This window comes from Lonchura striata, chromosome 3 (assembly GCF_046129695.1).
Source record: "Lonchura striata isolate bLonStr1 chromosome 3, bLonStr1.mat, whole genome shotgun sequence".
In the NCBI taxonomy this organism is placed as follows: domain Eukaryota; kingdom Metazoa; phylum Chordata; class Aves; order Passeriformes; family Estrildidae; genus Lonchura; species Lonchura striata.
The window spans coordinates 12,361,724-12,375,693 of record NC_134605.1 but is presented as its reverse complement, the minus strand read 5'-3'; the positions used below and the strand labels follow the sequence as shown (position 1 = coordinate 12,375,693).

Sequence of the window (13,970 nt, the reverse complement as noted above, 5' to 3'; positions counted from 1 at the left end):
CACACGGTGTGACCAAACAGTGACTGTGACACAACAGTGCCTGAGAAGTCTGACCTCCCTGCCACCAGCCTCCTACGGCATTTTTACATGCAGAGCATGAGACCCGAGGGGCGAAGGCAGGTGACAATTTCACTGCAGCAGCAGCTACAGATCAAGTCCCTGAGCATCCTGGTGCCAGCAGTCCCTCACACAGCTGGGCACCTGGGGAACTCCTAGAGCCCCTGTGGGTCAGCCCAGCTGCCAGGCAGGAATTGGCTGTGCCACAGACGCCTCTTTTAAAGTGACAATTATCTGTATGCTGGACACCTGCATTTGCTGCCAAACAGAGGCAGGTTAGGAGAAAAAAAAATCAAGTGCCTGAAGCTGCAAAAAGGCCACTGACTGTCCCTGAAATGTTGGGGTTTAAAAGAACCAATAAAAGAATTTATTTGCATCTTTACAAATCTAAGTATCCCTAACAAACATCCATGTGACAAATGGATTTATAAAGAATTTTTAAAAATTGACAGTAAGTTCATATAGTTTTATATATTTGTATATAAACACTGAAATAAGGTGTGTCGATTTAAGAAGGTCATGGAATAGAGATAACATTGTTGAGAGAGATTGAACTAGGAGTAAGTTTTAGTAAGTTTTAAAATACATTTTTGTAAAAAGACTAGATATCTTAGAGAATTAGAACTGTGAAAGATATATTGTAATAAGACCACACAGGGTAAAAATATAGGTGATTAGTGTTAGAAGTAATAGCAGCATTGTGTGGCAAAAGCTAATAGGCTGAAAAACATTTATAAACTATTGTAACCAGAAAATAGGTTAGCTTCTTATGGAATAGCATTGAGTTTTATGTCTTTTCTGTCTCACCCTTCATTGATACTGATAACAGAATAAAATCTTTTAAAACATCTCTCAGTTACCCCATCTCTATTAAAGCTAAGAAAACCAACAAATCCATACAAAGACCCCAGTCTATTTAGCTCCTGCTAGCTTCAGCAGCACAGACCAAACCCGAAGAGATTCTAAGCTCTCTGACGAAATTGTAAATGTAGCCTTTGACATTGAATTTACGAAACTGCTAACAACCAAGAGCGAGACTTGGAAAACTGGGATGCAGAGTAGTGTTTCATTATTCCTCAAAGCGACTGTGCCAGAGGAATAAGTGCACGCTATATCTTAGCTTCTGCTGGGCTCTGCAGGAGTATCTATGGCTTAGGAGACACCTGGAAGCTGACATACATTACAGGAATTTTGAGACCTTTAAAGGAAAAAGGTTTCAAACTGAATCAGCAAGTACACAGAAGTGGGAAGGTGACATAAGAGTAAGAAACTGAAGACTTTTTTCTGGAGCTCCATGAAGTGTGGCTGGCTGCAGTTTATGTTGCATTGCATGGTCCAGTCTCTGATTACCTAATTTTTCAGCGTCATGCTTGATCCAAAGTTTCATGTCAAAGGTGCTATTTTATCTACACTGGTTTTACATTTACCCTGTAACACTGCAAATGACTAAAATGCTATAGCAAATTGTGGTGGGCTGACCTTGGCTGGATGCCATGTGCCCACCAAGCTGCTCTATCACTCACCTCCCCAGCAAAATAAGATGGAAAACAACCCTTGTAGGTCAAGAAAAGGCAGGTTACTAAGGCAAAAAAAAAAAAAAAAAAAAAGTGCACACAAGCAAAAAATCAAAGATGTTATTATCTACTTCTCATCAGTGAGTGATGTCTTGCCACTTCCCAGGAGGCAGGGCTTCAGCACACTGTGGATGCTCTGGAAGATAAACACTGTAAATAACAAATACCTCCCCTCCCTCCTCCTTTTCCTTAGCTGCTGTATCTCAGCAGGCAGCACATGGTATGGAATATCCCTTTGGTTAGTGGGTCAGCTGTCCTGGTTATGTCCCATCCCAAGATTTTGCCCACCCCCAGCCTCCTGGTGAGGGGAAGATGATGGAGTGACAGCACTGACACACTGCCAGTGCTGCTCAGCAGCAGCCAAAACACTGGTGTCTTATGGGCACCTTTACAGCTGCCAGTGCACAGCACAGCCCTGGGGGCTGCTGTGGGGAAAATGAACTCCCTCTCTGCTAGACCCAGTAACAAAAGGAAGATTTATCTTTTATCTTCTACCTCCTTTGGATTTTCTCCCCCCAGAATATGCAAAATTAATTATTCTTGCTAGCAGTAAGAGCAGGATACTGTGATAATGTTTTACTGTGATTATTTTGAATTCTATAGTCATCTTCTCACCACCACTTTTTGGTAAATTTTGCAAATGATACAGAGCTGGAGGTAAAGCCCCACTTGAAGCAGGACACGTACTCTGTCCAACTTCATTACCAGTGTGTTACCTATCTCCAGCTGTCATTGTTTCTGAAATTTGAAAACAGGAGTTGTTTAATTTGCATGTGTGCTAAAGCCTACTGGACAGAACGAAATACCTAACACTTCAATTTAAAGCTAATATAAAAAGTGTTAGCTTGCTATAGAAGACATTCAGCTGTCTTGCATAATGTGCTCTTTCCTGAACAAGGCCTTAGGTCAGGACATGTAGTATCCATCGCCCCAGTAAGGCAATCCTTGGCTGCAGAGCCTTAAGCTCCTGTTCCATGTTCACACTGAGCAGCTGCTGCAAAAAGGACAGATTTGCCTTCATCTAAGCAGTGCAGGTTTGCCACCCCACTGAATTGCAATCCAGCCTGAAAAGGGCAGCTGAGACACGTCCCTCTTTGGCAGCAGCCTGTGTTTACATCAACCCATTTACTAACATGACTGTCAACTTCCAGTGTTCATACACACAAACATCTTGGAAACATCAGCTCCAAGAATTAATTTACGAGAAAGTCATTTAACCCCATAGCATCTATGAAATAAAAACACTGGAACTGGACAGAACTCACTTCTTTCACTTGGTCACGTGGTTCACCCTTGAGTGATAGTAAGGTAACTTTAAAAACTTTCCCCTTTGTCAGCCATTAAGAGTCTCTTGGCAATCTTTTCAATGTCTAATAAATCTTGTGAGAAAGCTCTTCCTAAAATGCCACCAAATCATCTGGTCTTCGAAGCCAGTAAAAACTCTTCCTTCTGCAGCCACAAAAATCACCAACCCTTTTGCAAGTTTTCAAATGCATGAAAAGTTGCTGTAATGCTCATCTGTCAGCTCTTGCTGTCTCGCAGTCTGGACAAACCCAGTTCTTCTGAAGCTGCACAAGGCTTCTGGTCTTAGATTCTGCCACTACTTTGGGACTTGTCATTTCATTGTCACAGCATCAAATGAGTGAAGAAACATGGTAGCTGGGACATCTCACAGGCTAAGAATTTAGCTGCTTTATATTGAAAACAACTTATTTCAGGTCTTTTTGATTTCTTCTCTGTTTTGCACACTTCCTTTTGCTCTTTGTAAAAAACCAAGTGTCAAAACCAAGAATTATAACACAGTTATAGCAAACTACCAACAACCCTAAAAACAAAAAGAGCATTCGATCTTTAAATTGAGTTCAATTTGTAAACTATCATATGGTTTTCATAAACTGTCAAAATAAAATACATTAATTGATAGAATAACAAATTACAGAAGGTAATACACAAGTTACACTGCCATACAGATACAAAACAAAAAAAAATTCTGAATTCCAACTAAGATGGAGAAAAAATATAACTTTATTTTTACATTCAAATCAACAAAGTAGTCATTATTGTACAACTTCTTACCCCCAAAGCAATGCAGGCAAAGGCATTCTGTTAAGTAATAACATCCATGAATACTTAGTTGCTTGTGATTACCCTTGTTATCTTGTGGGAAGAGCAATGATAAAACAAAATCCTTAAAACTAAGTCAAGTCAGGAGTTTAACAAGCACATGTGTCCATCAAAAGGAAAGAATTTGAGAAGGTATCTGTGCATCTTACTGAAATTGTTCCATTTATTTCTGCACTATCTTGAGACACTCATGAAGTTCAGCCTGAGGTTCCTAAAGGTCCAATTATTTCTAGGGTCTGAAATAAACTCAAAGAAATATCCAGTTGCACAGCAGACTGTAGATCTAGGAACTGAAGTATGTTAGTATTTCCAAGCAGCCATAACAAATTTGTCAAACAATAAATACTGACACTTTTCTAGTTTTGGAATTACTAAATTTCCTCCAGACTTTTTATGGCTAACAACTATGGAAAAATAACTTTAAAAAATCCAATGTTCTGAAAGGAAGAAAAAAAATCTCAAAATAAAACTGATGAGGGAGTACAGTTTTTATTTATACATCTAACATTTGGAGTGTGGGCTAACAGGGAGGAACTGTTCCTTCTTAAAGAACACCTCAAAAGGACATAGAAAAATTTTCCCCATTTGGACAGCATGTCCATCTCCATGTACTTCAACAGGAGGAAGCATCCTGGATTTCCAGAGTTAGGGAGGGGAAAAAAAAAAATCCTAGTTTTATTTTAACATAAAGTCACCACATATCTTTTTTTGGGACAACAGTTACTATCACCCTTCCCCTCGTTGTAGTTGTGTCCACTCAATCCTCTTGGCTCAACCCTGTCCTGACATGGCCAGTCTCTCCCTGTCTCAGAGCAGAGGCAGTGACCTGCTGGTGTTGTTACTCAGAGAAGGGAAAGAAAATACCCATAGTTTCTTTGGTTCCAGGTTTGGTGGGGTTTCTTTTATTAACACATCTATTGTGTATTTCACTGGCCTCATTTTTCCTGTGTCTCTCGACCAGTATAAAACAAGGCAAAATTAAGCAGTTCGGATGCAGCTTGCTTGAATTCTAACAGAATGCAGGGCCCTGCTAAGTAATTGTAACAAATAATTTTATTTGTATGCCCTGTCCACAGTAAATCTAGAAACCCATAGTTCTGGGTGATTGCTTTTGGTAAAGTAGCAAGGAGTTCTGCAGGCTGAATTACTGTATTGATACTAATTGCATCTTTATCCTTAACTGTTGTCTAGTAGTCTCTAATATAAAAAATATTTTTAAATCCACTTTTAATCCTATGTTTTCATTATATACTGTCCAAAAAATAAAACTGAAAATAAGATGGTTTAGGCCAAGATTCAGAAAAAATAACTCCCAGTTAGGAATATGCTTGTGTTAGCTAGCAGGTCCTCTTTTTTTTTTTTGCCTTTGTATTCCACTATACAGTTTTTTCCAAGAATGTAATAATACAAAAAATTCCCAAATAATACTGAGTCAGATTTCCCAGATTATAACATAACCTAAACTCTTTAGTAAATTTAAAAAGCCTAACAGTCTTAAAAGCCTCCTTGTTCGTTTTCTGGACAAAAGCATCCTACCTGTGAGGCTGACAGTGGTAAAGGCACTGCTAAGGCTTCTTTCCAAGCAGCCTCTTCAAGAAACACACCTTAAAGAGTACCCAGCATAAAACTGTCCTCAGCACAGTGAATACATTTCTTGCACAGAGCTTATATTTTATAGGTTTTGCCTTACATATACTCAGAATTCCAGTTTTGAAGTCACATGCTCTAAAGTTTCTTACCTTAAGACTTTAGCATACCAGTTCCTTGTACATTTTCAGTTATGGAAGGTTTATCAACAGCCAGAAATCAACCTCATCTCCAAAAAAAAAACCAAAAAACCTAGAACATAGAAGGAAAAAAGCAGACTAAATTTTTGTAACTTTATTTCATATTTTTCCTGAGTTTAGCATTTCATCACCTATTTCCCATTTACTAATGTCAACAGGCTGCATTACTCACATGCATTACTGCTTTCTGTGTAGACAAAACTTTGTTGCATTATTTGACAGTGGAGGAGAAAAGCAAAACTAGCCAAACAACTGAGGAGCATAAATCTGGGAGGGAGGGAAGGAAGGGTTTTGTAACCAGCATAGTACTGCCTTTTTTTAATTTAAAATTTAAATAAAGTGATAACAAAATTTCTCACTCTAACTAGTGTCTTAGTGTCAGCAATTGCACAGAGAAGAAAATTACTACTTTTCTAAACTTGATCATCTTTTAAAAGCAGTTTTTTCTATGGTCTTTATCAGTACTGGACTCATATTCATATGTAGCAACTAGTAACATATGAACTACTGATTTTCATAAACACTTGCATACTTGGTGGAGGGGAGGTTTGTCTTTTCTAATTTTGGTTAATTTTTTTACAAGTAGAAGAGGATTCTTTTTTTTTTTTTTTTTTGCTTCCATCTATTATTGTGAAGCAAAGACTGCTACCAGTTAATTAATACAAAAACTTCTATGTAAAGTCACACAGTACAGAGAAGTATCAGGACATTCTTTTAGACTATCCAGACCTATCTGCAGCTACCAAACTGAAATACAGCATGTAGCACATGGGAAGGTGAATTTAGGGAACAGTGGATGGGGTGGGAACCACTTAGAAGTGTAGGTTTACACAACAAACCAGCAGAACATCACATATCAAAAATGCCCTTGCCAGTTCTCCAGTATCCATAGGGAGGGATCTCTGGCAGTGGGCTCAGAGTGTAACTCTGAAACCTGGGTAATTTCTTTGGTTTTTTAGAACAATATGTGTCTAACACAAATGGACCTCATAACAGGCTCCTAGACTAAAACATTTTTCAAGCTTTAATTAGTTTAATTTAACTGAGGACAAAAGCCACCTTTCACTAAAAGGGATGTAATTTAGATAGAAGATAGTGAACTATGTAAGAGCAAGTAAAAACATCATCTTCAGCAGTAAGAGAATTTAAAGCACTTGCTGAGAGTGAAGTTGAGTGGGTGTTTTTCTAAAAACTGTGTGGAAACCAACAATAGCAACATCCTAGTGGTATCCAACCTTCTCACCCTGAAGCTGTGTAGGCATGACCTTTTGTTTTTCCTCTCAGTTTAACAAATACTTCAGCAGAAATTTTGAGAACAGTTCATTCTTTCCAAGGACAATCTTGCTACTGTAGATTGACCCTTTATGTACTGATCCACACCCTCACATGCAAAGTTGTGGATTTCAGTTTTATATTTATGTAGTCATTATCTGCCTCAGACAGGAGAAGAGAGAACATCATTCCTGGAAACACTGTACAATACAACTTGAATAGGCGGATACAGCCATATTGATTTGTTTGTTGTTGAGCTGCTGGGTTTTTTTAACAGGATACTTTTAAGAGAACTATTTGTATCCTAGAAAATTCCAGTGAAGCAGTATAACAATTTCCATGTAGAAAAATAAATATTACTTATATGAGAAAAAATTCATTAATGATTATATTTTTGTTGCTTGCAACTCTGTCTTAGAGAAATTATCAAAATGGAACCTCTTGCTGATCTTTCCTAAATTGTATATCTGAACTGTGGATCATTACATGAGCCAAACAGTTGTTGCAGCAGGAAAAGACTCTTAAATAGCAGTAATGTTTTGATATCTACACAGTCCAGCAACACTGACCTTCAAAATCCAGCACAGCTCCATAACACAGGGATGTCTAAGAAACAGTGTATAATTTTCTACAGAAACAACAAGACAGAAAGCAGAAATACAAACTCTTGTAATACATCAGGGACCTTCTTTTGGTCTTAGACAGTGTTACATTCCACTTTTTACTTGTCTTCTTCTCCTACCCTTAAACCACAAGAAGCCAGGTAGGATAAGCTATGGAGGACAAAATGTAGCAGAATTTGCCAATATGCTATTGCATAAAATGTTCTGACAGTCCAAGGCCTAAGACATACAGTAAAAAAAGCTGCCACTACTGGTTACTACACCACTCCTTACACCTTTTTTCCACATGTAAAAATATATCATTTTCCTCAAGTGAAGTTCTTATCATTTGGTTCTTTCAGATCCCCCAAGATTACTCCTGCAATAACACTGCATCTTAAATGGATAGGCAGTAGAGGATTACAGTAATTTTACATAATTTGTCCAACATATTATTGATGTTTCCTTTATTCTCCCTTTATTTTCCTTTCCTAATTGGAAATTCAATTTCTAATTACATACACTGGCTGGATCCCAAACTGTAAGGTGTTTGGGGCAAAGTTCTCTTTTTTTCAGGATTAGGCACACAGCAATGGTAACATAGCAGAGCATTTTCCTTTTTTATTCTAGAATGTTTTAAAGATAATTTTTCTCAACAAAATGAGTGCTTGGTACTATTAACTGCAAAGAGAAAATCTTGCAGTGTGTTCCTTCCTGCTTCATAGAAGGAAAAGGAGAAAAGATCCATAGGAAAGAGCATAAGCATCAAAACTCACAGCAAATGGTCATCTCTTCAAGTTAGCACAGCAACAGACAACCTGACAAGAAAGAGTAAAGTATAAGTTTAGCACAGTTTCCCCAACTGCATGGAATCAAAGAACTTGCTTTGCATTTAGAAAAACACACAAAACCCCTCCCAAACCACAACAAACATTCAAAAATGTAAACACTGTACAGGAGAACCAAACTACATTTCTTACAGAGGTCCAACAGCTTTAAGTATCAATTAAGTGACCTCTGCTTTCTCCTGAACAGTCCTATGAAAAGTAGTTCAGGTAACTGTCTGCAGAAGTGAAAGAGGACAAAGTAAAAGCACACTGGTTTACCAAAACAATTACAATATCTTTTTTCTCTTGTGGGAAACAACTGGCCCTAAACCCAAATTATTTGTAGAGGTGCTACCACTTCAGCCACATACATAAGATCTTCATACAGAGTCTGAGAATCTTCACTGACAATACTGAATGTCAGAGCTCTGATTCAAAGAAATACTGCCAGCTATTACCAAAATTTCCTTTAAATAGGGTATGCAAAAATATAAGTGCTTAAATAATATCTGTAGACTGACTTTCTGAAATGGCCTGTTGTCCTGAGTTGCCTATGCAACACAACATGAAGTCAGCTACACTCAGCTTTTCCCACAGTGTCTCATCATAATCAACCAGACACAGAACCTCTTTACTCTTTGCAAACAGTACAGCTCACCAGATACTTAGATTAACTGAAGAGAAATGAAACAATGATACTGAAAGGACTGAGCAGGAACAGCTGTCCCTCCTGTCAAGAAAAAGACAAAATAATTTTTTAAGGGAAAAAATATAATCATACAGTGTCAGTAAAATTCACACATAGGAAGTCACTGAAACAAGTCTATAAATATGTAAAGGTGGAACGGAAGTTTTCATAACACAACCATAGGAATAAGAATTTTTTTTACCAAGCTTTCCAGCTCAGAGTAAAAATCCTTAGAAGACCAAGAATAGACTTCTTGCCAACAGAGAATGGAGACTATGGCACCCGCTCCAAAATGAGTTCCTCTGTACAACTGTCCGGATCAAAGTACTGGGCAAGATGGATGTTAGCACTAACCCATTATGCGCATTCCTACAGTGCAACAAATAATTTATCTCAAAATACTATTTTTAACACAGTGCCAGAGAGTCCTAACACTGCCCACTCCATTCAATGTATCTACCACTAACACTGCACAACAGTCCGAGTCTCAAATTTTGGCATTATGATAGGATACCTGGTGACATGCATTTAAATAGAAAAAAAGTGTCTACAACTGCTGAAGTCCTTAAACTTCTCAAAGGAACTGCAACATGACTTTATTCATCTCCCAAGAGTAAGTTACCAGCTCTTCTGATGCAGAAGAATCCCATTCAGATCTGGAAAGCAGATAACTCTTGAAACCTTTAACTGGAAAATAGCACTACAAAAAGAAAGAAAAAGAAAAAGATCTCAGTTGGGGGATATTAACAGTAGAAAGGCAGGAAATGCTTTGCTGTTTCATTTTAATGGCCAGTTATAGAACAAACTTTTATTAATTTCTGCCTTAAAACATTAAGACTAGCATTGAAAAATCCTAATGAGTGCTAGCTTGAGACTGAAGGCCTGATTTTCTAAAGCTGTAGAGAAGCCACCATCTTCCACTGGTTCCACTAAAATGTGAAGTCCTTGAAAATTTCAAGAATGTTGAATGAAACATAGCAACAACCATCAGTGTAAAAGAACTAATAAATCTCACCCCATCCACTCCAAGCCTCCCACTTACCACCCAGCAGGCCTAGTGGTGTATAATATAAAAGAAACACAGGAGTTGATGGATGACACCTATATATTTTCCAGCAGAGGTGTGAACAGACTCCAAGCAGTGTAATTTATCTGACATTACCTTGATCCCAGGCATGCTTTTCTTAATGTGTTTATGACAACAAAGAGCTTAGTTTTCTTTGTGGAACAATTATAAGCCTTCACATGAAAGCACAAGTTTCTAGGCTGGATATTGCCAAAAGGTTTCCATGGTCGTCCTATCTTCTTTGGGTTTCACACAATACACGTCATCCATCTATAATTTTTCTGGAGAAGCATCACAAATCTGTTGACCTGTTTCTAAAAATATTTAAAGACACAGCTTTTAAATTGTGTAAGGCAACATTCCCAAGACAGGAAACTGTCAAAATGCTCTTTCCAAAAAAACTGAAAGCATGAAACTGTCACCATAAGATAAAAAGGACAAACATGTGATCTGCAATACTTTCCCTGACCTAGAATTTAATGAGTTAGAAATTTATAGTTGAGATAGGCATAACATACAACAGGTGCTAAAGAGCATCCAAAGAGAGGTAAAGCTGGTGAAAGGTCTGGTGCACAAATTTTATGAGGAGCAGCTGAGTGGGCTGGGGTTGTTCAGCCTGGAAAGAAGGAGGCTGAGAGCAATATTCATGGCTGTCTACAGCTGCCTGAAAGGAGGCTGTAGCAAGGTGGGGATTGGTCTCTTCTCACAGGTAATTACAGGATGAGAGGAAACAGCCTCAAGTTGCACCAGGAGAGGTTTAGATTAGATATTTGGAGAACTTTCTTCACAGCGAGACTTGTCAAGCATTGCAACAGGCTGCTCAAGGAAGTAGTGGAGTCACAATCCCAGGCAGTATTTAAAAGAAGCATGAATGTGACACTTAGGGATGTGGTTTAGTAATGAACTTGGCAGTGCTGGGTTAATGGCTACATTCAATTTTAGAGGTAATTCCCATTCTATATTATTCTATAGTAATATAGGCATGTTAAAACCTCATTTTAAGAATTTAGTTTCTTCTGAATAAACAGTCTTTACTTTCCCCTAGCTCACCACTCAACAGTTAATTATGTCATTAACCCTCACTGTTAAGGTAATAATATGCAGAAGTCCACACTCCAATCAGTCTGGTTTGCAGTGAATTCCAAGAACCCACACCAACAAAACTTGCAAGAGGTGTCAAGCCTGTGTGGAGCATCCTCAGAAGCCATGTAGGTTTTAAGCTGAGTTAATTAATGTTTCCTTTTGAGCTTCTGTTTCTACTTTTTTTCCCTTCACTAAAAGGGAAGAAGCAACTGCTTCACCTTCCTTGTCTGCAACTTGTCCATTCCCTAATTCCCTTCCTCTCTGTTGCAATCCACTTTGCACCCCAAGGATCCCTGCCGTCCTGCCCAAACACAAACCTTCCCCCTGAAACTATGACTTGGGAAACACGTTTTAAGAAGAAAGGCATAATCTGCAAGAATGTCAAACTGACAGGCTCATAACGAGAATCTTTAGCCTGGCCGGATTTGCACCTTCTGAACGCACTGGTTACTTCGCTGCCCTCTAGGGATTATGTCCGGAAACAAAAACTACAAACAAGGATACGGACAAGGAAGGATATACAGAAGAAAGGAGACAACATAAAGCAAGGAGAGGTTGTGGATGCCCCATCCCTGGAAGTGTCCAAGGCCAGGTTGGATGGGGCTCTGAGAAACGTGATCTACTGAGTAGCATCCTCGCCCTTGGGAAGGGTTTGGAACCAGATGATCTTTAAGGTCCCTTCCAACCCAATCCATGCTGTGATTCTACATGCTAATGTTAGTCTAAAACAACTCCTTATGCATAGTTTCTATAACAAATGCAGGACCAATGTCACAACCAACTACTTGATTATCAAGTCACATCTAATCCAGAAGCACCCATATACTGAATGTGACAGAGGATCTGTGGAGAGAGGGATAAAAAAACAACCAAATAAAAAAATTGAAACAGAAGACAAAAGAAGGATAAGACAAGAATCCAAGAGAATAAACAGCCCAAACCAAGCCAACTTCCAGACTGCAGGGGGGAAAAAATCATTACATGCATCTGCTAATATCTAAGCGCTTAACTAAGTGAACCTATGCCCCTTTATTGTAACCTCCAAAATGCAGTTTCATCAGCAGCCACGCAAATAACAGAAACAGAAAAGGTCAAGCTCCTCTCACAATTCTCCTCCAAATCATGCTACAAGGAATCTTTCTTCCTTTCTGGTGGTTACTTTCATGACACCTGTAAGAACTTAAAATTCCTGAAAGGTGTAACAGCTTACTAAAACTTCCGGTAGTTTTTATCAGTAGTTTAGAACTGTTAGACAAATATCGTCCTAGTGCCACATGTGTGCCCAAATTTCACATCCGTGGAAAATGAAGATAAAAGTCTCAAATAGATGGCCTTAGGAGAACTAAAACAACAAATCCCAATTTCCTGCAAGTTTTCATAATGATTTCGTGCTTCTTGTAAATTTCCTAACTTTTGTGCCTTAAAAATACAAACATTGGTTCAAGATTTTCCTGTGGTTGTGGCATTTCATTTTCTTATTGTGAGTTCTTTCATGTACATTAAACTGTGAGACTGCAAATCCTCAATTGTTGAGGCACTTGCAGGCAGTCAACCACCGCTGCTCCTACCTTGTCCTTACTAATCTTCCTCTCCAGCTCTTGAAAAACAATAAGCATAAAGGAGTCGCAGCTTGTTTACTTGCGTTTTTGATAGCCATTGGCCAAAAGCTGTCACAAAACCAGTTCTTCAAAGACACAAAATTCCCAAAGCAGGAAACGTCTTGACAGTATTTTTTCTGACATATTCTAGGAAGCACACATATACCAAAGGTTTTTCAAAAGTAGATAACTTGACCATAATGGGCTGCTTTCAAGGCAAGTATGAAGAAACAGCAAACATCGCTAACAATATCATGTTACAATCCAACTATAAGGCACTTAGTAGCCTTAAGTACGGACACAAGTAGTCATCTCCCCTTTATCTCACCGTAAGAAAGAAGCTGCACTATTCCTGCTAGCACTCTTCAATCAATTAATCAATCAATCAACCAACCAGCTGGGGGTAGACAGCCACCAGGGCAGAGTTCGGGAAGAATTGCTGAGATGTGACAAAGGGTAATGGATCGTGTCAGACACTCTTAGCTGGAACATGAGACTTTATCTTGATATACAGCAATTTAAGTTCATACTTTTCTCCCTACATCCGAAAATCAGACTGACAAACCACCACTGCGTCATTAAAAATACCTATAACACATTAAAACATAGCTGCAAGAACATTAAATGTATTTCCACAGAACAAACCACACTAATAATGCCTCTCCAGACTAAGCAGCAAGACTGCTGTCACACTGTAACTCAGACTCGGTCTGGAGCCCGTCTCAGCCCTTTTTTACCTCATAAAACGTGAATATTTGAGACAAACTGGATGGCAACACCGCAGCACCTGGTAACGCACCGGGATTCACTTAACGGGTAAATAAATATATCACTTTTTCAATTTAGAAAGAAAACCAGCACGGTTTTTTTTTCTAAATTCAAACATTTCAGCATCGGCTTTCCCCGCCGGGGCCCGGTGTCGGTCCCGCTCCGCGGCCCGCGCCGCCCGTCCGCGCCCGAGCCCTGCGCGGCCGCGGCTCCTCCCGCCCGGCGCGGCACCACCGGGGCCGCCACACCCGCCCGCCGCGATCCCTGCGCCGCCGCCGCCGCCGGGAAATAGTCCCCTCTCTGCTCCGGGCCCGCTGGCCGCTGAGTTCCGCGGCGCGGCGGCATGGCCGCGGCCCGGGAGCGGCAGCAATCCTCCCGTTCCTCCTTCGTTCGGCCGCGCCGCCGGCGCTCCGAAGGCATCCCCGCCCCGCGGCGAGATCCGGCCGGGCCGGCGCGGAGGGATTCCCGGCGCCGGGGGAGGGGGGCGCGGCGGGCGGGGGGAGGAGGTGCCCGAGGGGGGGGCG

The 13,970-nt window shown here is 39.8% G+C and overlaps 1 long non-coding RNA gene across 1 annotated transcript; it reads right to left on the bottom strand.

Moving 5' to 3' along the window:
- Positions 1-3,638: 3,638 nt before the first annotated feature.
- LOC144246032 (uncharacterized) lies at positions 3,639-13,608 on the bottom strand. Its single transcript, XR_013339645.1, has 2 exons — positions 8,193-13,608; positions 3,639-5,594 (listed from the first exon to the last, which is right to left on the bottom strand). It is a non-coding gene; the product is annotated as an uncharacterized LOC144246032 (long non-coding RNA).
- Positions 13,609-13,970: the final 362 nt, after the last annotated feature.